Here is a 27,403-nt window from a genome sequence, read left to right on the forward strand (position 1 = left end):
TCTAAATATCAATCCTTATTGCGACGGACGCGCCCTCAGGCGCGTTCAGAGCTAAGTCATCTACACATGGGATTTCGTCGGCTACAATCTCGCAAGGTGTCCTCAACCGCTTAACAGCCCAAGAAATAGTACATGAATTTGATCCTTTAAAACTCCCATACTTTGTCGGGATATCTTAATATCTTCCATATTTATCCTTTTCAATTTCAAATTAAGTTATCCAAGTTAAAATATGAACGTATATGATTGAGAAAAACGTTGTAGTCCCGTAGTATTATTGCGCAATATGCAAATTACTGCCGAAACGATTTACCGCTGTCGAAAAAAGTAGGACAGCAAATTATACTATAATAAAGGTGTAAGCTCTGAGTTCCAAGAAATTATTAGTAGGAAATAAATAATTCTACATTATACAAAACATTATTATGAACAAATCAAAAGTTTTTCGTGACTCTAGAATAACTCGCGTATTAATAAAAGAAGAACTATTTTCGTGACTCATACTGCGGATTTAGCTGAATATTCAGCAGTTATTAATAAATTAGATACAGAACGATGGTTAGTATAAATATCTATTTTTGAAAATGCATGTAACAAGAGAGTTTTTCAACACTTTACCACCATGTAGTCTTTCATGATAATCTTTATTGAAGGAAGATATAATATCAGTTCTACTTCCGATTCTTGTGGTTTGTTTACATATTTTTCTAGGTCACGATATGAGTTAACCTTCGCTATTCTAAAAATAGATTCTGCACCACCTGTGCTGATTTTTGGTTGGACAGGCGATTAGGGATGTAATAAACCAGCGGATTATATGCAATACTTTTAGAAATTCTATACAATTGTAAGAAGCAATCAAGTTGAAAATGGAATTTAGTGTGAAATTGAAAAGGACAACTAAACACTGTAGTGCTTAAGTGACATTTGAATTAAAATAAAAACGATGTGCTCTGGCCTCTTGTAAATAAAAAAAATATAAAAAATACACTATTTATTGGTGATGATTTTAACCAAAAATATTTTTAATGAGACATATCCAAGAGAAATAAAAATACAAATGACTTATATTTTATTGTCTACTATGCCCACTATGATAGCATTCTCACATGTACAATGTCTTATGCTTGAAGTTTATTTGCATGGTTTTATTTTAGAAATAATTTGTTGACGGTTTTTTGTTCTATTGACATATCATTTCTTGGAATAAATCGATAAGGACACTGATTTACAAGTTTGACCAGAGGATTTAGGCATAAATTTCATTCTGTATTTAAATGCTTGAAAGAAGAAAATCTGAATTATATCAGTTTGGGACACAAAATATATTGCTCTACAAATCTCGAACTTGTATGGAACAATTTTTCTCTGTTATATATTTTGTGGTTTTTTTTTCTAAACAAAGCCTTAATGTCTCTCCGGTTGCATGTCCGTCGCATTCAGTGCTGCAGCACTTTGATATTCACTAAAGGTGTTATGTTTGGAAGAGCACAGTATGATTAAGACCAAAATCACCCTTTTGAATTTGCCTCTTTACAACAAAGTCATTGCTGCTGTACCCTTTTGAATTTCCCCTCTTTACGACAACTGTACCCTTTTGAATCTTGCCTCTTTAACACTTATTCATTGCCATGGCATCCTTTCAAAACAAGACTTTTGCTGTGGTAACTGTTTGAACTATGTTCATGAAAGGTGATCATTATAAAGAACAGTGAAACAAACTTTTAGGTCGGCACTATAGAAACTACCTGTTGAAATTGCTAATAATGCTCTTCAGAAGCTGTTCCTAAATATAATATAGGCAAAAAAAAACCAGAATGGAATTATATTGTGAATCAGTATGATAAAAGTCTTAGACCATGAGTCAGGCTAAAAAACCACCTGTTTCTACAAATATATAACTCCACAGTACATCCTGGCTGTTACACACCTATCTCAGAGAATTTTATTTCCGAAATGATCAGGTATCAATGAAAAACCTCTAATCCAAGAGCTTTCTGAAATTTCTGAGTAAAATATTAACAGTGTTGTTTGTAATTAACAGCATTTTTACCACCATCTTGTTAGTGAACTGATATAAAACTTGAATCAGGAGTTTTGTCCCTTTCTTTTTTTAAAAAAAAGTAAGAGGGAAATAATAAATAAGACCAGTCTCCTGACCTTTTCTCAGTGCTAGATAGTATAATCAAAATGAAGCAGAAACAGAGGCACAGTTCTGCAAAAGTCCCTGGCAGAGTTAACTTCCCTTGATGACAGACTTGGGTCATAATAATATATAGTAAGGCATTTAATGATCATGATAATTATAGCATTATTGAAAGAAATTGACAAATAACAAACAAAGTTTACCAATCTTTTGTCAATGGTAAAAAATATCACTTTAACCCGAGCTTCATATTCCTAAGAAGGAAATTTGAAAACAAGTAAAGGGGAGCAATCAAGTAAAGGGGAATAACTGCAAATATAAATGTCATGATAGCCTGCCCTTCTAATGAGATCCCATTTAGATAGTGTATATGAACTTTTAGTTTGAAGCGAGTATCTTTGATTGCTTTGGAGAAACTGACCTTAACAAAAATGATAACAAGGCCAAAAGTAGTCTATTAAATGTCATAAAAGGAGGTATTATTATGCAAAAATTGATTTTAGGATTATAAATAGAGGTTTATGGTTAAAATTATAACTCAAATATCATTCATATCAATAAAGGGATCAAAAGCACTTAAATTCAAGAGTTCACAAGTTCAAAAGGTTGATATAGTAAGTTCTGAACAAGCTAAAGGGCAATAACTCCAGTGCATCTTGTTGAACAAAACCTTTTTGGTGGGAGATATAATGCCAATAAATATATTGACAAAATTTGATGATAATGAAACATAAACAGTTAGTGAGCCGGCAGTGCTTTTGATATACAGTCTTTCATGCAACATACCTTAAATTAATATTAATTTAAATTTGTATTAAAACTAAGAAAAGATTATTAATCAAGTGAACATATAAAAGGGATTTGTGATAGTCTAAGGAACTAAAAATAATATATCATACAATGTTTTAAATATGCTTAGCCATTTTTCCATTAGACACCTGGTAGAATAATGCAAGTAAAACAAAAGCAGTCTGTAAGACCACAAGTTCAACTATTCTCAGTGCTTGACAGAAGGAAAGGGGCATAACTCTTGTTAAATAGGTTATTAAGAGTGCCAATCATGTTAGTTAACCACAGAAAACAAACGTGTGAAGATTCAACTCATTCCCTCCAACTTGTACACAGTAACCTGACCAAAGTGCGACGACAACGACGACATCGGGATAAAAACAATATCTCTCCCTATTCTTGGACTAGTCAAGCTAACATAAATTATATTAATATAAAACAGGAAAAAAATCTCATAGATTGTGAATATTTAACCATTTTAAAGATGACTCTTAACATTATAGTTCTTTTGAGGTTCGCTACTTGGAAAACTTTAATATTCATCTTGAGGCCTATCATAGGCAATACCAGGAAATCTTTTTATAGTTAAAAGCTCTCATTTTTGTGTTTAAAATTATTCTTTAACTACAATGTTAACAGACATCAACAACAAATAACAACCATAATTTTCATTTATCTTTTCTTCCAATTTATAGCCTGAGAGAAAATATCAAGACACATTACAAAAGGAACATGTTTCAACCATTTATAGAAATCATTTCAGAAAAATACTAAATTAATGAAAGAATGATGAACAATTTTCTAGAGACCTTTCAAATTTGCTTTCATGACTTGTATGAAAAGAAATATTTCTATTTCAAGATTTGTCTGTCTATCTACATTATCTCGGCTTTGTATTGTCCAGGCCTGATGTTCTTTTGCAATGTTACAGGCTCAGAAGCATCACAAGTAAAAACCCCATATTAATGAAGATTACAGACTTCCTTGAAAAATTCTCACGACAGAAAAAACCCAAGATGTGACATGGCCGAGAAAAAATTGTTTTGCCATTATGTACCAGCTGTTTTTTGTCACAGTTTTTAAAACAGTGACCAAAGGGGCTTTCAGCTAATATAACATGTTTACCAACCATATGGCAGTAGAGTCATTAACCTTTTCTTAAATCTCAACAGAGTTCAAATGGAAGTGACATTTAACTGTCACATCATTGACTTTGTGCAAAAGACTTGTCCAATATCTGAAAATGTATAGTTTTTGTATTTTTTAGGACTACAGTGGAAAATTACTAAAATAAGACCTTCAATAGCCTGGAGTCTAGTCATACCTAAATGCATTGCAATGATAAATATCTCTATTTTCTCTATTTTGTTTACTTGATTGATCTTATGCATAATTTTGTCATACTTCTAGCATTTTTTTCTTCCAATAAAAGGCTTAAATTCAAAAATTTCTGGCTGTCTATTTGACACTGCACAATTATTCCTAATTAGACAGAACTCAGACACTTTCCAAAACTCCAAAAACAAATCACTGTATGTCCATGTATATTATAAATATTCATAATCAAAAGAAACGCAAGATTTGCTATTAATATTAATTGGTCACCAAATATACTTACAGTACAGACTCATTTGACAGAAATAGACAGATCTGCCATACAGTATAGTTCAAGCTAAAAGATTGATCTCTGGCCAATGGTGGGATTAAACAAAACTATAATCTGCAAGTTAATACCAAATCCATCATAAAATGTAACATTTGTTTCCCACTACAAAATGCCATCATCCTTACTACACATATTTCAACATAATCTTGCTAAATTATCTTTGTAATCAATTTGGTAAATTTTGTTTGCTGTTGATTATATTGTATATCGCATATTCAATAAGAGCCACCAGCCCGACAGGGGAAGAAAATGTAAGCAGAATTCAATCATTTGACAGTCAAGGACATTTAGAGGTCAAAGTCATATCTAAATTATTCAACATGTTCATTTGATCACAAGTGTTGTTTACGTATAAATTTAATCAGTACATAAATAACAAAATTATGATAATTTAACCAAATTTTAATAATTTAACATTGACGGTCAAGGTCATTTAAAGCTCAAAGTCAAGGCCAGTCCAACCTTTAGGAAGATCTTTTCCAAAAGATTGTTTTGTCCAAGTATGAATATAACACATTGATTTAGTACCAAGTTACAGCCAATTATAGCAATGATCAGTGAAAATTCAATAATTTTACATTCAAGGTCAATGTCATACATGAGTCAAGGTCAATTTGAGTTTGATATACATGAAGGTCTTATCCTAAAGAATGCTCTGTTATAATATGAAGTCAATCTATTATTAATAATAAAGTTATAGCCAGTTACAGCAAAAAATTTTAAAAAAATTTAATACATTGTCCTACAAGGTCAAGGCCTTTTACGAGTGAAGGTCAAGCTCTGTCTGGTTAACTTGAAGGCCTATCCTAAAACAGCCTATCCTAAAAGATTATTGTGTTTGAAGACAATCCATTCAAGTCACAAAGTTATAGATCAAGCAAAATTTAGACATTTATCCTTAAACGTCAAGGAAATTTATGACTGAAGGTCAAGTTAAGTCTGATGTACTTGAAGGTCTCGTCCCAAGGGTTGTTGTGCCCATATATAAAGACAATACAGTCGGCATCGTACTTGCGTCCACCTTTATTAAGCGACTTTTTTATTAAGCGACCGTATAAAATCCCTCCCGCTGATTTTTACTATATAAGTTAAGTCCATTAAACGACGTTTTTATATCGTGGCCAGCGTCCACTTAATGTCGGCCAAAATATACGAAATTAGGTGTTTAACATCTATTAAACGACCGTCACAAATAATTGTCGTTTAAAAACAAATTGAATAACAATTGCAATTGTTTCAAAATCGGAAAAAAAGAAACAGTTTTCCGATCGTAACATTTATTGTGACTGCAATTACGTATCACAACACCGCATTTGCACAGTTTTGCCATGTGCTCATAGAGACCTCCCTTCTAGAAAATCAAATCGAAAATGACGTCGGAACGAGCGAAAAAAATGACAGACAGCTAATAAGACGAGGAAATCGTGCTTGGAATTGAGTCTGAGTAAATAGCAAATGTCATCGGAAAAAAATCGTGAAACATAGTCGACTAAAAATTACTGACCTGAGCCTTTCTAATATAAAATACAGTATGTATGAATGTAGTACCCATTAAATATGACCCTTGGACAAAAAAAAAAAATAAAAAAAAAATAATCCTAGACCTCTAAAAACCTTATTGAATTTGAAATCGGTAGTGTAAAAACTAATTGTTGAAAAAATCAAGAAGTTTAAAACTAATTGCATGACAAATTATCTGGAGCTCTGGCGTAGGCTTAGCAGGAGATGTGTATGAACATATTTACAATATAAGATAATATGCTTTGTTTCATGATCAAAATGACCTGTTGATAGTAGGCCTATTATGAGCGAAGATCACATTTGTACACAAATTTCTACTAAAAAACAAAAACACATATTGATGACTTTTTTTTAAAAAGGCATAAATGTAATTATGAAACTGCAATACATACATAATATTGTACAGTTTTTGTTATTATAACAAGAGCGATCAGTAATCACATGTGTCGCCTCATGATGGCCAATTTCATGTTGGGACAAATTTTGTGACAGACGGACAGACAGACGGACAGTGCACAACTAGACAAACCACTTTGTACTGATCATTCCTGTAAAGTTTGGATAAAATTGCACCAGTAGTTTATGAGGAGTAGTCCGGACAAGCTTTTGCGTATCTGGCAACACACAGAAAAAAACACCTTTTTATCAAAGGGCCATAACTCGGCCAAAAATCATTCAACCGGAAAACCCGTGCAATATGCCCAAGGACTTGAGCTACAGATCAATCCTGTAAAGTTTCATTGAAATTGCATAAGTGGTATAAGAGAAGTAGTCTGGACAAACTTTAAAAATAAAAAATTTTAAAGGGCCATAACTCAAACAAAAATCATTGAACCGGAAAATGCTGACAATATGCACAACTAGACTTGGTACTGATCATTCGTGTAAAGTTTGGATGAAATTGCACCAGTAGTTTATGAGGAGTAGTCCGGACAAGCTTTTGTGTATCTGGCAACACACAGAAAAAGAAACCTTTTTATCAAAGGGCCATAACTCGGCCAAAAATCATTCAACCGGAAAACCCCTGCATTATGCGCAAGGACTTGAGCTACAGATCAATCCTGTAAAGTTTCATTGAAATTGCATTAGTGGTATAAGAGAAGTAGTCCGGACAAACTTTAAAATTAAAAATTATTAAAGGGCCATAACTCTGACAAAAATCATTCAACCGGAAAACCCCTGCATTATGCGCAAGGACTTGAGCTACAGATCAATCCTGTAAAGTTTCATTGAAATTGCATTAGTGGTATAAGAGAAGTAGTCCGGACAAACTTTAAAATTAAAAATTATTAAAGGGCCATAACTCTGACAAAAATCATTGAACCGGAAAATCCTGACAATATGCACAACTAGACTTGGTACTGATCATTCCTGTAAAGTTTGGATGAAATTGCACCAGTAGTTTATGAGGAGTAGTCCGGACAAGTTTTGTGACGGACAGACAGACGGACAGACAGACAGACGGACAGACAGACGACGGAGAAGTGATCCCTTTATGTCGCCACTACTCCGTAGAGGCGACACAAAAAAGATGTTATTATATCTATGACTTGTAATATAAAAAAGGCTCGAATTTTCCATAATTCTATTGAGAGACCACTTTATTAAGAGACCACTTTTTGACAGTCCCTTGAGTGGTCTCTTAATACAATGTTGAAAATACACTAAGAACTTAAAAAGGTTTGATCAAAATTAAAGTTTGAAGACTGCAATGGCAACGCCACAATGACTGTAACAATACCTTTATTATTTTTTTTCAAAAACGCTAAAAACATTTACCTATTATTTGCCCACCATTTTTTTCCAGGGACAAAATGCTGCTCTTCATAGAATAGCACCAGTGTCACAATTGAAGGCTGTATAACACATCTGTACGGACACTTCTTTCATGAGAACTAGTTCTGAAACAAGATTCATTTATCCTGAATAATGTATTACATCTACTAGTAACCCTTAACCTGCCAGAATCTAAAGTAATTAGCCTTGCCACCTGCATAGAGCTACCAGACCTGTACTCTTGCCTGACCAGCTTCAAATCTCCAAAATTGATAATGGGCGGTTCCAAAAATGGAAACTGGACAAGTCCATTTAAAAATTTAGCAGGTTAAAGGTTAGACTTGCAATGATCATAAGAAAACACTCCATCGTAGTGGAATGAATTGAAACTGAAAGTAAAACACTTTGGAGATTGTCTGACCAAGCTTCAACTAAATAATGACCATTTCCATTTTCGGAAGACAACATCATTATACTGTTAGTTACAAACCACTAAAATTACTATTAATATACATCTTAAATTATATAAAAACGCTACGATTTTAATTCATCTATTTGTCGCCGAGGCACCAGACCTCCCTCTTGAGTCAAGAGCACTGGACCATCTCAACAGTAGAGTTTTGTATAGTTGGGTCAGGGGATGACTGACCAAAACAACTTCCGAAAAGATAGCATTATTGTAAATCAGTTGAGTAGTCTTTTTACAATGTTACGGCATACTGCTGAAATTTAGAGTATTAGTATATTGGGGATAGGGATGATAAAGGCTGTGACATATTTTTCACTTTAACTATTTGTGACAAGATGTTATTTTTTGTTGAATATATATTATTTGTTCAAGTTAACATTAAATAACCATGGTATAACTTTTCTGTACTTAAACCTATTATGGATGCAGATCACCTATTCATACATTATCATACATGTACATACATTACCAGAAACATCACTTTTTCAAGTAAACTAACTTTGTTATCAATCAAAAACTATAATATTATTCCATTACGAGCTTTAAAACATGGAATTGTTAAAAGATAAAAAATCATTAATAAACATGGGCTTCTGATGTCCTGGTATTATATGCCCAAAGTAAATTGGAATATGTACAGTGTTAAAATGTGATTGGAATCAACTGAAAAATAGAAGAACAACTAGAACAAGTTACTGATTGGACAAGAATTTTGAAATTGCTATATCCAATATCCCTATCAAGTTTCACAAAAATAAACTTATCTCAAGTTATTGTACAAACAAAATTTTTTACAGCAAGTGTCACTGTGACTTTAACCTTTCACCTTCTAACCTTCAAATCAATAGATGTCAGCTATTGGCTAGGGGCAATGGCCCTTAAAGTATCACGAATCTTATTCCTTTAATGAGCTGAGAAGAATTTTCTGCAAACTGTCACTGTGACCATTGACCTACTGATCTAAAAAATCAATTTATAGGCCATGGGCAATAGGCAATGTCTCCATTCAGTTTCACAAACCAAGGCTTCTGCCTTCTCGAATTATTGAGTGGACAAGGAATTTCCACCAAGTCATTGTGACCTTGACCTCTGACTTGTGGACCTCAAAATCAAAAGGATTCATCTACTGTCCAAGATCACAAACTCTTAAGATACATCTTAATCATTCCACCCTTAAAATCATTTCAAAAACCTGAAAAGATGTAACTTAGCTTTACAGTGTGCTACCATTTTCAACAGAGTAAATAACCAGTTGCTGTATTTTTCCAAGTTGTAACTGTTAAAGATCAAAACCAATATTTGCCAAGTTCCACAGTATCTCTGTTATTTGGGTTTAAAACTTGGGACTGCTATTGACCTTCTGAGATCTAAATGTGACCATTTTACAGATCATCTGAGATATAATGAACCTATCCAAAGGTTATCAGGTTACTATAGGCAATCATCATATAATTAGCCTTTTCCATTTATTAATACCATTTATGTTCCTGTGAGACTGACATATACCTTCTAACCCACTGACATAAATATTATCTTCTTTATGCAACAGCCAATTGAAATCCTGCTGCTTCCCCAAACCCTGTGAGTAGTGCTGTGGTTGCACAGAAAGAGCAATGTCTTAAATTTTTTACCCAGCTATCCCTCCAATGATTGCTCAGTATTGAGGTTTTATTTTTGGGTCAAATGTCCATCTCACAATTAAGGGATTGTAAATCCAAAAGCCAAATTCTAAGTGGTGCAGGATGTAGGTTACAAATGACAATTCAATATACCAACATTTAAAACTACAGGATAAGCATACAGGTGATTTGGCACATATAGTGGCCAGCTGAATATAAGAATAAACAATACAATACATCATTAATGTATGGATATTCCAACTGTTCTTAGTGACAGCACTGGTCACATGGGTAGAATAAGTTGCTGCTAAGGGTTGAACTTTCGATTGTTCTAATATTGAAATTCGTACAAATCACACGAATTTCCAAATTAATACTACAATTATAGTCAGTTAACACTATTTAAACATGCAGGCTTTTTTTCTCAGGGTGTTCAAAGTATGAAAATATTCTAGACTTGTTACTTGCCATAGATGGTTGGGAACAATTTTACATTAAATTTGTTGTCATATTCTCAAATGCAAATGGGTATCTTTTCCCCCGAATTACTGAACAAAAATTCTAAATTGAAGCAGTTGTGCAAAAATTGGTTAATATAATTATGTGTATTTAAGTATATGGTATTTTCATCTAAAATTGGGATTTAATACCAAATTTTATTTATCGTATTTTTACATTTTAAACAAATCTATTTGGAAGCAGTTTATTCAACATATTTAGTGGCAAGTCTAGATTTTACTTCCTTTTTTCACACTTGCAAAGTTTTGCAAGTACAAGAAATTTAATTTTTATTTATTCTAGCAAAAGATAAAAGGAACATGGCTTTTTTCTTCCAACATATTTTTTTTCAAAATATTTCATGAAGTTTGCCAGCGTAAGGTTAAGTTACTTGCATTTTTTCTTTTTTGAAATGAACTTTACCGGCTTGCAGCCCTGAGCAACACTGTTATTTCTTTTATAATTTATTTTGTATTCTTCATATAAACTGAAACTGTAATATTGATACAACCATTGTTTATGCCCATTTTTATTTTCTCTTGATTCTTCTTTTACCTTGAAAATGGATGGGATACAGACATCTTAAACAAGTAGCAGGACATTCAAATTTGTCATCAGAATGTAAATTTGTGTTTCTAACACAAACAAATATGAATACCCTATAAATAGGTTGTATATCATAGCAATTTGTTAAAGAAAAAAATAATTCACTCATTTTCCATGCAATGTTAAAAACAACAACTTTCATCTGTATTATCAAAAATGAATTTGTAAATCATTTATTACCATTTCATGGCATGCTCATTATAACCCCAACCATAATTGTAATCAGTTTTAGAAAATAATAAAACAGAAAGTCAAATTGACCTTTCCTATGGTAAAGTGTCCCAACACCACCACTTACCATATCAGCTGATGTTTCCAATCCATAATGTATGTTTCACTGTGCCGAAAGCCAATAACAGTGAATAGTCTTTCTTTTCTTTTTTTTATCAATATGTGACATCTCCATTTTACCAATCTGTCCGAGGAAAGAGACAAAAATCAAACTGTTGTATTAAATGTATTCACTCTAACACATGTTTAAAATAAATATAGGCTATCCTCCATCTGGAGAAAACAAATATAAAATGATAGCAGTAACTGCATCAATAACTATCCAACATCCCGCGCTCACTGTTAATATAACATATTGATTTTTTACCAACACGTGTCTATCTCGTGTCTCAGTGTCTCTCCCGAGTCTAGTCTAGAGCTTCAGGAAATACTCCCCCACAAATATGGTCCTGCAGAACCAAGTGTCCCCGTAAAACCTTTAAACCCATAACAGTTCTTTTAAGGACATCCACTTTTTTAAATAAGAATTGTTACTTAATGGTTTAAGGGGACTTATTATCAAAATATTAACACTCCATGGATAGATACCAGAGATATAGAGGCTGGCTGGACAGTATTATAGTACAGACTGGACATGTCCTTTACTGCAATAGGCCAATAATTACTGTCACTAATGAACACTGAGTAAATGTCAACATTTTTGCATCAATTTAACCCTGTCAAGACCACAGACAAGATATTTGTATCTATTTATGGACCAAGTAGTGTAATTGATCGTTTAATGTGTAATTGTTTATTTAGCTTTATAGAAATAACTGATAATAACATCCTGTCCAGTTATAGAAAGAAAATCAAGACACATTATGTGAACTTTTAATTATAATAAAGCCAACTTCAATTTATCCCATGTATGAAACTTAACAATATGCAAACTATTTTCTTGAAAACAAAGTTACCATTTCTTCAGGGTCAAGGTCAGTTAAGAATCAAGGTCATTTCTTTTTAAATATCAAAAAGGTCTTATTGAAAAGTTGTATAAAGGCTGGCACTTACTGAATGCACACAGTCATATTGACCAAAATTAAAATTTTGAACATGCAGACAGAGGAACAGGCAGGACAAGGACAGCATGTATCCATATAAAATTTACTTGTTGGTAGGTTTTACTAGTAGAAGTTGATGGTGTTGTTTCGCCAACAACCTAATATAAATTAATATTAGTAATCAAAATATGATAATGCCAATTAATCAATGAATAAAATCTAAAAAGCTCCGTTTTGTTTTTTTTTACAGGAGTATATGAAAAATAAACTTATATGTTTCAGTCTGTAAAAAAGAGAAAAAGACAGCCATTGTAAACAGATGAATGCTAACGAAGCTGTTCCTAGTACAGTCTGCAAAATACGCCACACACTCGATGCCCAAGGCATGTAAAATTCAATTTGAACATGCTAAATACAATAGAGCATTAGCCCGATGGGCATTTAAAATCAGAATGACTGGTTTCTTTTAAAAAAAAGCTAGTTTCAGTTTCAATTAATCCGGAATTGTTGTGTAATGCATCTTCATTTTATGTGCATTTGGTAAGATTTGCTTATTAAGTCATCCAATTATGCATAATCTATATTTATTGTCTTCATTGATTGGTTAGTGTTAATATACAAATATTACTCAGGTAATCTAGTTAAGGTGATTCCGCTTTGTCAGCCATGTTTGTTTTCACAAAGTCTGTCCAAAGTGAAAGTAGGCCAAAATTCATATAACAACAAAGCTCTTATTGTAAAATGATGAACCATTTAAAAGTACACTTCCAGGTTTATGTTATAAGGACAATTATAAACAAAAATAAAAATGATAACAATAAGAATATTTACCTTGAATGTGCCACATTTCTGAAGACCAAAAACATTTTGTTGCAAAGTTTTATGCACATTTCATGAATGGCAAAATCCTTTTTAAAGTCTGTTTTAGTGCCTACAAAAGCTATTTTTTGCAGCAAATACAAAAATCTTTCAAAACTTAACTCCAAATAAATCGGTATCTTATGTCCTTCTAAGCACATGGCCTCCATTATTTTTTGTAAAAAAGTAGTGCAAGAAAACAATCATCATTTATAGCCTTATGAATTACAATTAAAATGAAATCACAATCAAACTTTAAAATCTAACCTTTTTTATGTGTAACAGTGAAGTGTGTCTGTTTGTCATGTACACAAGTAATAGGTAAATGATGTTTATTTTCATGGTACTACTTTTTTACACATGTCATCATCTCATGGTGGCCATGTTTTTTCAAGGTCAGATAAACTACTTTCCTAAGATTTATGTTTTTTTAAGTTTTTTGTAATTTATGGCAAAAATAGCTTTTGTAAGCACTAAAACAGACTTTAAAAAGGATTTTGCCATTCATGAAATGTGCATAAAACTTTGCAACAAAATGTTTTTGGTCTTCAGAAATGTTGCACATTCAAGGTAAATATTCTTATTGTTATCATTTTTATTTTTAATTGAAATAGTCTTTAAAACATAGAACTGGAAGTGTACTTGCAAATGGCTCATCATATAACAATGTGAGCTTTGTTGTTATATGAATTTTGGCCTACTTTCACTTTGGACAGACTTTGTGAAAACAAACATGGCTGACAAAGCGGAATCACCTTAATGTTTGTTGGATTAGTAAAGTAAGTTATCGTAAATTTTCATTGGAATACTATTTTTTTTAGATTGACTTGTTTATATCAATTTATGAACAGCATATGTTACATGTCTGACACAAGTGAAACTTAAACTGAAAGTTAAACTGTGTGGCTGGGTTTTGTTCAAGGATGCTTTCTTTGAATGTTAACAGAAATATACAAGAGGGCCATGATGGCCCTGAAGTCGCTCACCTGTATATAGGCCCCCGTAGTGGGGCCAGTTTAAACCCCAGGGCTTTTATTTAAACAAACTTGGTAGACACCCATTAGAAGATGTTTCATGCTAAACATCTAAGGTCCAGCTGGTGAAGTTTTTTCTTTACACATATAGTTAAAAACAATGACACACCTGGGGCAGGGCCAGGTTGGACCCAAGGGCTTTTATTTGAACAATCTTTGTAGACACTTACTAGAAAATGTTTCATGCTTAATATCTGAACTCTAGCTATTCTGATTTTTCGAAGAAGATTTTTTAAGTTTTTGCTATAAACATATAAGGAAAATCAATGAACCCCGGGGTGGGGCCTATTTTGACCCCAGGGCTTTTATTTGAACAAACTTTGTAGACACTTACTAGAAGATGTTTCATGCTTAATATCTAAACTCTAGCTATTTGGGTTTTTTCAAAGAAGATTTTTAAGTTTTTGCTATACACATATAAGGAAAATCAATGTCCCCTGGGGCAGGGCCAATTTTGACCCCAGGGCTTTTATTTGAACAAACTTTGTAGACACTCACTAGAAGATGCTTTGTGCTTAATATCTAAACATGTTTCATGCTAAATATCTTAGCTCTAGCTCTTTGCGTTCTTTAAAAGAAGATTTTTAAGTTTTTACTATATGCATATAGGGAAAATCAATGACCCCCTGGGGCGGGGCCAATTTTGACCCAAGGGCTTTTATTTGCACAAACTTTGTAGACATCCATTAGAACATGTTTCATGCTAAATTTCTTAGCTCTAGCTCTTTGGGTTCTTTAAAAGAAGATTTTTTAAGTTTTTACTATATGCATATAGGGAAAATCAATGACCCCCTGGGGCCGGGCCAATTTTGACCCCAGGGCTTTTACTTGAACTTGGTAGACACTCACTAGAAGATGTTTCATGCCAAATATCTAAGCTCTAGCTCTTTGGGTTTTTTAGAAGAAGATATTTAAAGTTTTTTCTTTTGGTTGCCATGGCAACCAGAGTTCTGCATGGAATTAAATTCTTTGAACAATTTTCAAAGGTGACCACCAAAGGAACATTCCTGTGAAGTTTGGATGAAATTGGCTTAGTGGTTTATGAGGAGATGTCATTTAAAGTAAAAGTGTACCGACGGACGACGGACAACGGACGAAAAGATCACAAAAGCTCACCCTGTCACTTTGTGACAGGTGAGCTAAAAAGCAGTAGAAAGCAGTAAATTGACAAGTAAGATCTAGTATGAAAAGCACGGAAAAAGAGAATTTTGATTCTGATTTTCTGTGGTTTTGTTTAATTGAACCTTGTTGTCTTCATTTTGCACATACATGTTTTGGGCCTGTCATAATCTGTCGGGGCCTATAATTTACCTAGGTTGAAGGCATAAGAGGCCTAATGTTATTTTCTTTTGTTTAAAAGAGGGCCATTGGCCCTTTCCTCATTTGTTAAGGAATGAACTCTATTGTTTTGTTGTGTTCTGTTATAGTTACATATAGATGGTCCCCTATTTCATTTCAGTAGTATAGACAGACAGACAGACAGACAGACAGACAGACAATTTGAAAACTATATGCCACTCTTTCAGGGCAAAAATAATGGTTGTAACTCAGCTTTTTAAAAGCTTTATGATGACAGATGTCCAGAGTAATTTTTGCAGCATTTGTTTCTGATGCATGTATGACATTAAAGTCAATTAGCATTAGGAAATGAATCATGACAACACTGGAAATTATTAGGAATATTTCACTATCATACCAAGCTCATAAAATGATTAGTGTAAAACTGCAGTAATTAGATAACGCTGATGAAACTGTTATGCTTAACAGTTAACAAGAGTGGTTATTCTAGGAGAATTTTTTTTTTTTACATGTATAAATTAATTATGGAAAGGAATGGGGCTGAATTCAGCCCCCAACATCATGAAATGATAGCCCTGAAAATATCCAGGTTGTACTATCTACTGGGAATGTAAGCCTTATTAGGCCCACCATCATATAATACAGAAACAATAGCGATCAGTAATCACATGTGTCGCCTCATGATGGCCAATTTCATGTTGGGACAAAGTTTGTGACAGACGGACAGACAGACGGACAGTGCACAACTAGACTTGATACTGATCATTCCTGTAAAGTTTGGATAAAATTGCACCAGTAGTTTATGAGTAGTCCGGACAAGCTTTTGCATATCTGGCAACACACAGAAAAAACACCTTTTTATCAAAGGGCCATAACTCGGCCACAAATCATTCAACCGGAAAACCCGTGCAATATGCGCAAGGACTTGAGCTACAGATCAATCCTGTAAAGTTTAATTGAAATTGCTTTAGTGGTATAAGAGAAGTAGTCCGGACAAACTTTAAAAATAAAAATTATTAAAGGGCCATAACTCTGACAAAAATCATTGAACCGGAAAATGCTGATAATATGCACAACTACCTTGGTACTGATCATTCCTGTAAAGTTTAGATGAAATTGCACCAGTAGTTTATGAGGAGTAGTCCGGACAAGCTTTTGTGTATCTGGCAACACACAGAAAAATACACCTTTTTTATCAAAGGGCCATAACTCGGCCAAAAATCATTCAACCAGAAAACCCTTGCAATATGCGCAAGGACTTGAGCTACAGATCAATCCTGTAAAGTTTCATTGAAATTGCTTTAGTGGTATAAGAAAAGTAGTCCGGACAAACTTTAAAATTAAAAATTATTAAAGGGCCATAACTCTGCCAAAAATCATTGAACCGGAAAATGCTGACAATATGCACAACTAGACTTGGTACTGATCATTCCTGTAAAGTTTGGATGAAATTGCACCAGTAGTTTATGAGGAGTAGTCCGGACAAGTTTTGTGACTGACAGACGGACAGACAGACGACGGAGAAGTGATCCCTATATGTCGCCACTACTCCGTAGAGGCGACACAAAAATCTAGTATGAAATAGTTATTTACTATAGAAGCTACCATTTTTTTCATGAAAATAACAATTATCCAAAAGAAATTTTAACTATACAACAAAAAGATAGTTCTGTAAATAACCTCATATGAGTGGCATCAATCTTTGTTTTTATTTGTTTGGGTCATCAGACCAAACAAATAATGGTAGAGAAATTTCAGACCCTGATGCTGTTAATTGCAAAAGCCGAAAGTAGTCCGCTTTTTTGAAGCGGTTACTTCCCTTTATATGTACACTAATGCCGAAAAAATTCAGGGGAGATCACTGCCTAAAGATTGCCAAATGACAGGCGCATTAATTTTCAAGCAAAATAGTTCCCGAATGGTCGAAGATTTCTAATATTGTTTTATTCTTTATAGATATACATGCTTATAGTAAGCTCCATGATTATTTACATCTGTGTTAAACAACAGGTTTAGCATCAAAATAATAAGAGTTACAAACCCTAATTTAGAATAATATGGTTTTCTTCAGCCAGTTATTACATACATGTAACTTCACCGTGGCCGAGGGGTTTGCACACTCGCTTAGGAATCAAGAGGTCTAGAGTTCAAATCCCCGTTCAGGCAACAATTTTTTTTTTTAAATTGTTTAAGTCATTGAATTGAATCTAATAGCCAATTTACTACAGTTAAAACACTGGAAAGTATTGGTGGCACTATACAAAAACAAATTGGTTTATAATCTCACAACCTTCACCTTTCTGACATTCTGAGACCCAAACAAATTCAGCGCCTTCTGTGCTTTGATTAAGTACATGTATTTAATACCAGGAATACCTTTTAAGCAATTAATAAAAAGTTAAAAACATATGTAAATGGCCCATTACTGCTTATGAAACTGAAGTTCTATTCAATATTTATCAGTTATCACACAGTAAAAGTAAGCATTTGCACACACATTCAAAATATTATGTTGGGTCTAAATCGTTAGCAATACTACTGGTTTTTATACATAAACACATTTATGTGAATAGGGCTATTAAAACTTTGAATTTTCTTTAAAAAAAAATGCTATTTTTGTATGAAATTGATGTGAAAAACACTTGCATACAAAATATTTTTTTTATGTAAGTATTATTTGTTTTATATGGACATTCCCGGTACAAAGTACCTCCTGGTATAAAGTACCTTGAGGATATATTTGAACATTCCTTAGAATACAGCAGTCTCTTACATCATAACAAATAACAACTCAAAAGCATTTTTTCATCAGAATAATGCATTTTAGTATGCTCATTTTCAATATTATAGATACAATTCCAAAAAAGATAACAGCCTGATATATCATTGTAGTTTATTGACTTTAAATAACCAAACTGCAATAATATGTCTTTAAAATGAAACTCCTTATTCATTTAGTTGTTGCCTCCTTCATGTGGTACCAGCTGGGTCAAGTATAAACATTGAAAACATTTCAGGGTCCTTCAGGGTCAAGGGAGGTGCTTTTCCTTGATGTTTGATAATCCGAAGTCTTAACTATCTGCTTCCCCCATCCCCACCCCGATGGTGGTTGTGGGGCAGGGGGCAAGCAGTCAATACTCTTGCTTGCATACCAGCATAAGAAGTAAATTGTATAAGTACACTGTGTCACATAAAATTCTCCATGCATTTAAAACACAGAAACTTGGGTTAGAGTCGATGACCTCAAATGCAGTTACCTCTCTGGCGGAATCCGGGTCAGCTCGGCCCTAAAACGTACTCGGCCCCCGAGTCAGCTCGGCCCTATACCAACTCGGCACGGGTCAACTCGGCCCACTTTTCAATTATTAATATTTAGGTTTGTGTTATCATTGTTTATTGTAATTATTGTAATCATTTATAATACACGGATTGACAGTTTCCGAACTGGCAGCAGACAGGCTTTTCTTATCAGTAGAATTACGAGTAAAGATACTCGATTGCATATCTCACTGTATTTCTGACTCGTGATAGGTTTACCGAAATTTTTTATACTTTCAGTGTCAATGTGTTGAAATATACACTGAGAGGAAAAAAAATACGGAAATTACATCTGTATAAAAATGATATAGGCCTATATTGAAATAAAAGATAATTGAAAACAGGGTCGTTCAAATAGAAGTTACTTTGATGAAAATAAGTCTATATGAAAATATCTATAATATTAACATGAATTTTCGCAAGTATGCTTTTCTCTCGTCGATTCGTGACTCTTATTTGGAAAAATTGCACTTGCACAACAAATATCAAGACATACATACAGTTCAATTAGTGCATTTGTTAAATAAATTCATTATCTAAAAGTTCAAAAACTTTAAACTACTTCTAAAAACAACTGCTCAAAGATTAGAGCAACTGAACATGTCAACCATGACTGTCTTGCTCAGCTGGACGCTTACCCATCGATTCGTGAAATCAGATTCACCCTGTGACGTCATCAAAATATAGGTGCTCACACCACTAAATGTTTGCATGGTTATTTTCAGCCCGATCTGATCAATATATGTTTCAAAGTCTTAAGTAAATTCTTACAGCATAATGAATATTTTTTTGGCTTAAGTGTAAGTGTGTTTGATAAATTAAAACATCAATATCGAATATTTTAAAGTAATCAGGTCACCAGCTGATTGTAGGGTGAGGTCATTTACAACTGTTCATTTACGCATTTTGATTGGATAGAATTGTCAAATTGAGTGTCTTATAAAACTTGTGTAGTTTTCGGATGGTGTATGTCCTTGCAGAAGTATTTATACCAGACAATTATTTAGGTCACGAATCAATGAGAAGGCACGAATCGATGAGAATAAGGCATATATTTATACATATTAAACTTCTGTTCTTTATTACAGTCAATGATCCAATTCCGGACCGTGAGCAGTTCCGGCACACTTCGTGTACTTTCGTTCAAATATTTGACAAAATATTGCCAAAATTAACAAAATTTTGGTATGGTTTTATAGTATAATTTATTTCTCATAAATTGAAAGTTTTTTTTCTGCGTTGTAAACATTCCAACTCATTTGGCGCTTGGTTTTTAGAAGCAAGCATTTGAGAAAACAGACTCGCCGTAATGGCGCCATCATTGATGACTTTTAATTAGCGCGAAATAACTACATAAAAAGGTAAGTATTTTATAAAACTTTGTTATTGTTTTATGTGAAAATGTATAGCCTATCAAGAGATATAACTTTTACATGGTGGTCATGCCGAAAAAAGGTAGAAATCTTGTTTCGAGCGAGTATACATGCGTGACCACTTCCGGTATTCTGATTTCGTTTGTTGGGGGCTGTGTCAAAACATTTATGACGTGTCAGAATGGAGTTAAATGAGTAAACAAGATTTTTAAAACATTAAAATGTGTAGTAATGAAACTGTATAGCATTTTTTCTCTAATTTATTTTATTTATATGAAATAAATTTATTTATAAAATTAGTTTATAGAATATTATTGATACATTTTGTATAAATATTGATAATTTTTTTTTCCAGTTTAGCTTTATGTGGAATTGTTTGGCTCCTGTTCATTTCTATGTTTATTTCTAAATATATAATTAGTTGGAACTACATTAATACTTAATTGTTGCTCATTTTGACAGAAGAAGAAAATGAAGATGATGTGAAGTGTGAAGGTTGTGGCATGACTTGGAAAGAAGACCAAGAACTTGGTATTGGAAAAATATGGGTGAAGTGTGACTTCTGTAATAAGTGGCTACATACAGATTGCTGTCTAAATGAAGTTAACATTGAAAGTGATGACCCTTTCTGCTGTCCAGAATGTAAGAATGATTTACCAAAACCAAATCAAATTTGTCTACCAAAAAATTACAAATTCATATTTCATACTTGCATTTTTTTCAAAAAGATGATTTCTTAGAAAAAGGTATAAATTTTCTAATAAATTTATTTGAATCAAAACATGTTTATGTATCCAGAATAAAACCAGTGAAAAGGGAAACTTATTTTTTCAAACAAATTTTAGTTTCTTTCAGCTGTATTTAAAAAAAAACTAAAGAAGTTTTGCTATTTGATAAATCCCTTATACATTTTAATGTTGATATATGAATAATATATATATACTTTAACTTGTAGGTGCCAAATGAAAAAAATGAGGAATGTACAGAATGTTGGTAGGTCAGTGTGTAATTAAAGGCTATCACTCCTTCAAAATTCGACTCCAATGATAGATGATGCCCCTTATTAACTGTAGATAGAGAATTATTGTAACATTCATGACAAAAAACGCATGCTTGGTATGGCTGCCTGGTTTTAGAGGAGTATAAAAGTGAGTTTCATCAATTAAAACAGACAAAACACGCAAGCTGAAACTTAATGATATAGCTGGCCTGCCGATAGGTCATGTCCACGAGGTTTAGGTGGATGTTTTCGTGAGATACTTGACAGAAAGGATTTAATATATGCAGAGGTAAACTGGTGAACCCCGGCCAAGTTTTCCACCTTGGCCAGCACCACATGAAAGACTGGTGGTGGTGCTGTCATCCCTTGTAGTTACATAATTAAGTGCAAGGATGTTTCTACAACCACAGCTCTTATTAGAAATGCTTTTACAGGAAAATGGAGAGAAAACAGTCATGACTGTAACAAGGAGGTGTTCAAAATAGTTAGTCTAATGTAAAGAAAACCGTAAAGCTGACTGTTTTCATTTTAATATCAACACAACAATTTAAAATCTTAAAACTTGTATATGTATAATAATATGTAGCATTTTTAGTTTAGGCTCAGTGGTGCTATTTGTGATAACCTTTCATTTTCTTAGGCCACACTTAAAAAATTGTTTGTTTGCAGTAACACGACCCAAGATTTTTAGTTTGGGAAGTAGGTTGATTTTTTTATATGTATATTTTTTAGAAAGCCTGTAAAATTTTTGGGTATAAGTATAGAAGGAAGGGCTAAAAAAAGCTTTTGGGTAGGGGATGATTTGGTGAGTAGGTAGCGTTACTGCAAACAAACTATTTTTAAGGACAGCCTTAACCACATAGTATTTTTCATTTAAACTTTTGAAATGGTATCCCTTGTGTTGTGGTGAAATATTTTTTGGCATAACACACTTGTCGCCATGGTATTCATCTCATAATTACATGTTGACCTGTACAAAGTTTGTGCAAACCATGGTAGTCTGATTAATATCTACATTTACATACCTCCATTTAAATGTAGTATAACATTAACATAACTTTAATCTGTCTAAATTTACAGCTGAAAGTGAGCAATTAAGACCCATCATTGTCATATTTTTTGAAAGCACTTGATTTTGCATTATTTTTAACATCTGGTGTAATTATCTTTGTGGATAGTCACTTGTTCTATGTTTTTAATTGTGACATACCTATAGATCAGAGAAAGTCCCTGCTGGTTAATTCTTAAAGAAAATGTTTATTTTGTTGCTTTTATATTAAAAAGAAATGTGCATGTGACTGGTTAGAGATTAATTATCTCCATACATGTGTAATTAATGGTCAGCAAACGGGTTGAGGTTGTGATATTCAACATGCATATTAGGTATTATTACAGTATTTTTATTTTCATATTTATTTTCAAACAAGCAGTTGTGAATATTTGTACAGTATTTATTTTCATGTTCAAATAACCCACAGGTGTACAGTATTTTAACTGCAGTCCTTTCAGGAAGTTTGTTCATTATTGGACTTGTGGTATATTCCAGAATTAAAAGAAAGCTATGGAATATTTAAAATTATCTTGTGTTGTTCTTTTTTTATCATCAATGTAAGTCCAACTGAGAACACTAACTTCAAGTGGTATTTAAAGTTGAAACAGGACTAATTTTAATCTGGTTTGTTCTGTAAACATGTTTTGATAGATAAATAATATTTTGAGATGCCCCCAATAAAGAGGGTTAAAAATAATATCAAAGAGGGACGCCACATCCGTAACAAACTGCATTTCCGAGGTCACGGAAATGCATCGTTTGGTTCAGCGAGTCGAGCAAAACTTTCATTTCTTCTTTACATCAGATTTAATTTAAACCGTTCAGAAAGGTAAAAGAAGATTTGTTATAACAAATAATGACCAACTTTCCTCCAAACAATAAAGGGTTTCATGCTGTATGCAGACAAATAATCAAAAGTGGTACGGAACCGCATCATAGACTGTACTTTAACTAGATAATGCACAGACAAGGTATTTCTATTTGATAGTACGTTATATATATTTTTGTAAAGTGGGCCGAGTTGACCCGTGCCGAGTTGACCCGTGCCGAATTGGTATAGGGCCGAGTTGACTCTTTTCCCTCTGGCGTGGGTTCGATCCCCGGGAGATGCTTTGGTAGTTTAGCGCGGAGGAAGGTAGTCTAGTACCGGTGTAACTCTCCAGGGACGATGGTTAGGAAACTACCCGCCTATATGACTGAATAATGTTGGGAAAAGGCGTAAAATGAAACAAACAAACATTGCACTGCATAATTTAACAGCATCGAATTTACAGCAAGTGTATGACGTCACTGTTTCCTTTTCACAGACAAATACAGTAAAGCAAATTCAACAATATATTTGATTACTTTTCATAACTGGAATACGAAGGGCATGTACATTCTAAAATGTCTTACGGTTAACTTGGAGTCTGAATTTCCAAAATCCGCACGAGCTTGCCACTGACTGCCATATGCGTTTCTGATTCCCGCCAAACTGTCATTTATCAGCATCCGATAAGGTATTGTCTAAACCTTTAGATCATAGCGTTGTCATCTTTTCACGTATTCTCAACATCACTAATTACGCGTCATCACTTATTTCACGGTAATGGCATAATTTCATGTGACCAGTGTTAAAATTTGTCAGAATTGACATATTTTATTCATACACCTAAAGTTTTTGTGAAAAATAATTTAAACCTCTAGATACACAATTAACACTTAACAAATTTCTGCCAAAAAAAAAAAACAGTCCATTAAATTTGTGCGCATGTCTGGAACAATCATCATTTTCTAAATGTTATTGGTTATTGAAAAAATAAATTTTAATTTACAAAGTAAGGAATTAAATGATGACATACTGTTTTCAAAATGGCGGACATATGGTCTGCGTTTGGTCCATTAAAATTGTCTTTGACTGAAAATATTGTTGTTTCCTTGTGTCAAACAGCAGAAAATACCTATATGTTACAGCTTATGACAATTTTTGTACCATAAGTTTCATTTGTTGCTTTCTTCTTGGTTTCAAAGCGTTAAGTACCGTGAACTATGAGGAGCACAGTTTACTATAATAAATTATTATTAGTGTGCATTTGTTCACTATATTTACAAAGGAAGCTGGGAACCAGATTTTATTATCATGTATAATTATGCATTAAAATTAAGGCCAAAATTTTTAAAAATTATAAACTCCCTTTAAAAAAAAGAGGAAAATAAACAGACAATATAAAGAGAAAAGAGAAATAAACGATATAAGTACCTAAAATACATTGCAACATACATAATAAAAAATTCAAATAAATCCCAATACTGTTTTTAGCTAAGCAATTTGTTGTTGCTGTAAATAATATATCAATAATTACAAGTACGAGAAAAGAGTCAAACATCACTAAGAAATTATTTGACAATACCGTACCGCGGCTCTACCGACTGAGCTATCTGGCCGCTTACACATTATCTCCCCTAAATAGTGAACAGTTCGTGGAACCGGGACATAACCCCTGCTATATTGAAATTCCCTCTCGAATTTCACAGAGTTACAGAGCAATGTAAATTAAACTCTGAGCATATTCAAGCATCACGAAATGCCCGACCACGTTTGGGCGCCAAAAAATCGTCTACAGGGTGAGAAAAATGTGCAGCCTGAACCGGGACTCGAACCCGGGACCGCTCGAATACCGTACGCGGCTCTACGACATGAGCTATCCGGCCGCTTACACATTATCTCCCCTTAATATATATGATATCTTAGTTCTAGAACCGTGAACACATCCATAATAGTTTTGACGTGCATGGCCGAGCGGACAAATATTCTAGAAGGATGAAAAGTCGATTGGGTTCACGTCAGGGGCAAGCTGTTGTTTCCTTGAGCAAGAAACTTTACACTCATTGCTCAGTACTGGTTGTTTCGTGCAAAACATGAAACACCTCAAAGTTATTTCAGATGTCTGTGAAGCAAAGCAAAGATGGACCAAGGCGTATATAGGAGTTTGAGTTCCACGAACGAACTCGAAAGTGTATATATGGGCGTATTTAAAAGCTAATAGCATAACATAGAATCGAACTGAACTAATTTCTGTTTAAACTCTTCATTTCACACCACCAATTCTTAAAGAAAACAACATTAAATTAAAGAAAACACTCAAAATCAACAGAGTTACAGTGTTGTTGTTTTTTGTATTATCAAAGATACAGTTACTTAGGACAAAACTATGGATTTGATAAGGAACATTTGGAGGAAAATTTAAAAAAAGGACAAAATTGAGTATAATATGCATTTGATACGTTTTTTACTCATAAATACGAGGCTAATTTGATAAGACTGGGCCCAATAATGATTTATATCACGTGGTAAAAAGACTGAAAGTTCATTGGTTACATTCCATAAGATGTGAAATAATTATTCCATTATACTTATTATTATTATCATTATCTTTACTATATCATACACTAACAAGTAATGAAAACATGGTGTCGTTCGTTAGGTATGCCCACATCATATTGAAATAGAGTTGTTTACGTTGAAATATGACTTCTGTTCCTATAAATTAGCTGTTTCGGTATTTATTACAACAATAGGACCACGAACCCTGTCAGAATGGTATTACCTACAGTTGTTTTCATGGTAATATTCTGCGAGAAGTGTAAAAAGAGACACGGTACAGTTATTACTCAACAATTCAAGAAATGCAACCATACGAATTCCGGTATTCCCTCGACGTACGACATTATCAGGTACGAAAATGTGACTTCAACTTTTTGTAGTAAGCATAATTATGCAGTAGTGAGCTAAGATTTTATTTTTTGAAAAAAGGAAGAGTGTTAGCTTTAGCTTAAAGGACGATGCTTTTCGTGGCATTTTCGTTATAAGTCTTACTTATGTTAGTAACTTATAATACATAGATATAGTTCTGTGCTTAAGTGCATATTTTAACATCTCATTGCGTTTTACTTTGTTTGGCACTCAATTATGTCCTATATTTAGATACTGCACAGCATTGTTCCAATACTGTATACATGTATATTCGTATAAAGTAAGTAAACCCCCTTTAACATTTTATGAGGCATTTGATTATTAGTTTGTGAATGTCTTTCGCCAAATGTCGTCCAGATATTTACGACGCAATGTTAAATTGGACAGTCGGGCGAAGCCTACGAAGTATTGCCATACTCGATAGATTTGCCTCTTAGCCTAGCTCTATTCATTTTGATATACTAGTAACATGGATGCTAGTAACCCCTAACAACTGGTTCGAAATTAAGAAAATTAAAATCTGATTACAGCTCGGCACGAGTCTCGTATAAGTGCTAAAATGTTTATTTTTTTCTTCAACAACATTTACAAAACATGTCTCTGTTACATTCTGTGTTTTATTTTACAAATAAGGCCAAACTTTTAAAAATTGCATGTTTTTTAATGAAATTATACTGGCCCATTGATTGGTTCTTGGCAATGGAGTATGCATCTAGGTTCTGATTGGATGAGAAAATTTTGAAGTCTGAGATTTAAAATAGCGTTTATTCACATACTTTTATATAATATTTATGATATTAACAACGGTATATTTACATTACTTTTTGTTAATATCGAGTTGCAACAAGGTATTTTTTCATGAATTTATCAATTACTTCATCCTACAGCTGATCTACAATAAATTTACTTTTATAGTACTGGCCTTTGATGGTTTCACACCTTATCCAGACTGGGAGATAGTTGCACGTACATGTATGACTTCATGACCCAGTCGTCTTGGATATCGGGAACAGTAACCTGTCGTTTGTGTTGATGATCCAATCTTACCAAATGATATATTTTACTCTTTCAGTGCCTTCTTGCACAAATATAGAGAATATCGCCGCCCTTGACAGACGCCACTGTAATCGGACAAAAACTCCTTCATGTATTTTTGTATATCTGGACATAATCCCCTCCATGGGTGGACATAATCCCCTTCATGTGTGAAATTTTGAAGTGGACAAAATCCCTTCAATAAAATTGCGACCTTGAACAAAATCCCCCTCGGATGAATTTTCTGTTTATAAAGTGACATACAGCATTATGCTGTGTGGTGAGTTCGGGAATATTGGTGTCAACATCAGTTCTATACTGCTAAGGCCTGTGCTAGA

At 33.4% G+C, this 27,403-nt stretch overlaps 1 long non-coding RNA gene across 1 annotated transcript; it reads right to left on the reverse strand.

The window, feature by feature from the left end:
• Nucleotides 1-7,901: 7,901 nt before the first annotated feature.
• LOC132757445 (uncharacterized) lies at nucleotides 7,902-23,770 on the reverse strand. Its single transcript, XR_009629456.1, has 3 exons — nucleotides 23,693-23,770; nucleotides 11,389-11,505; nucleotides 7,902-8,023 (listed from the first exon to the last, which is right to left on the reverse strand). It is a non-coding gene; the product is annotated as an uncharacterized LOC132757445 (long non-coding RNA).
• Between the last annotated feature and the right edge of the window lie 3,633 nt (nucleotides 23,771-27,403).

This window comes from Ruditapes philippinarum, unplaced genomic scaffold (assembly GCF_026571515.1).
Source record: "Ruditapes philippinarum isolate M1 unplaced genomic scaffold, ASM2657151v2 ctg22_1_1_1_1, whole genome shotgun sequence".
Classification (NCBI taxonomy): domain Eukaryota; kingdom Metazoa; phylum Mollusca; class Bivalvia; order Venerida; family Veneridae; genus Ruditapes; species Ruditapes philippinarum.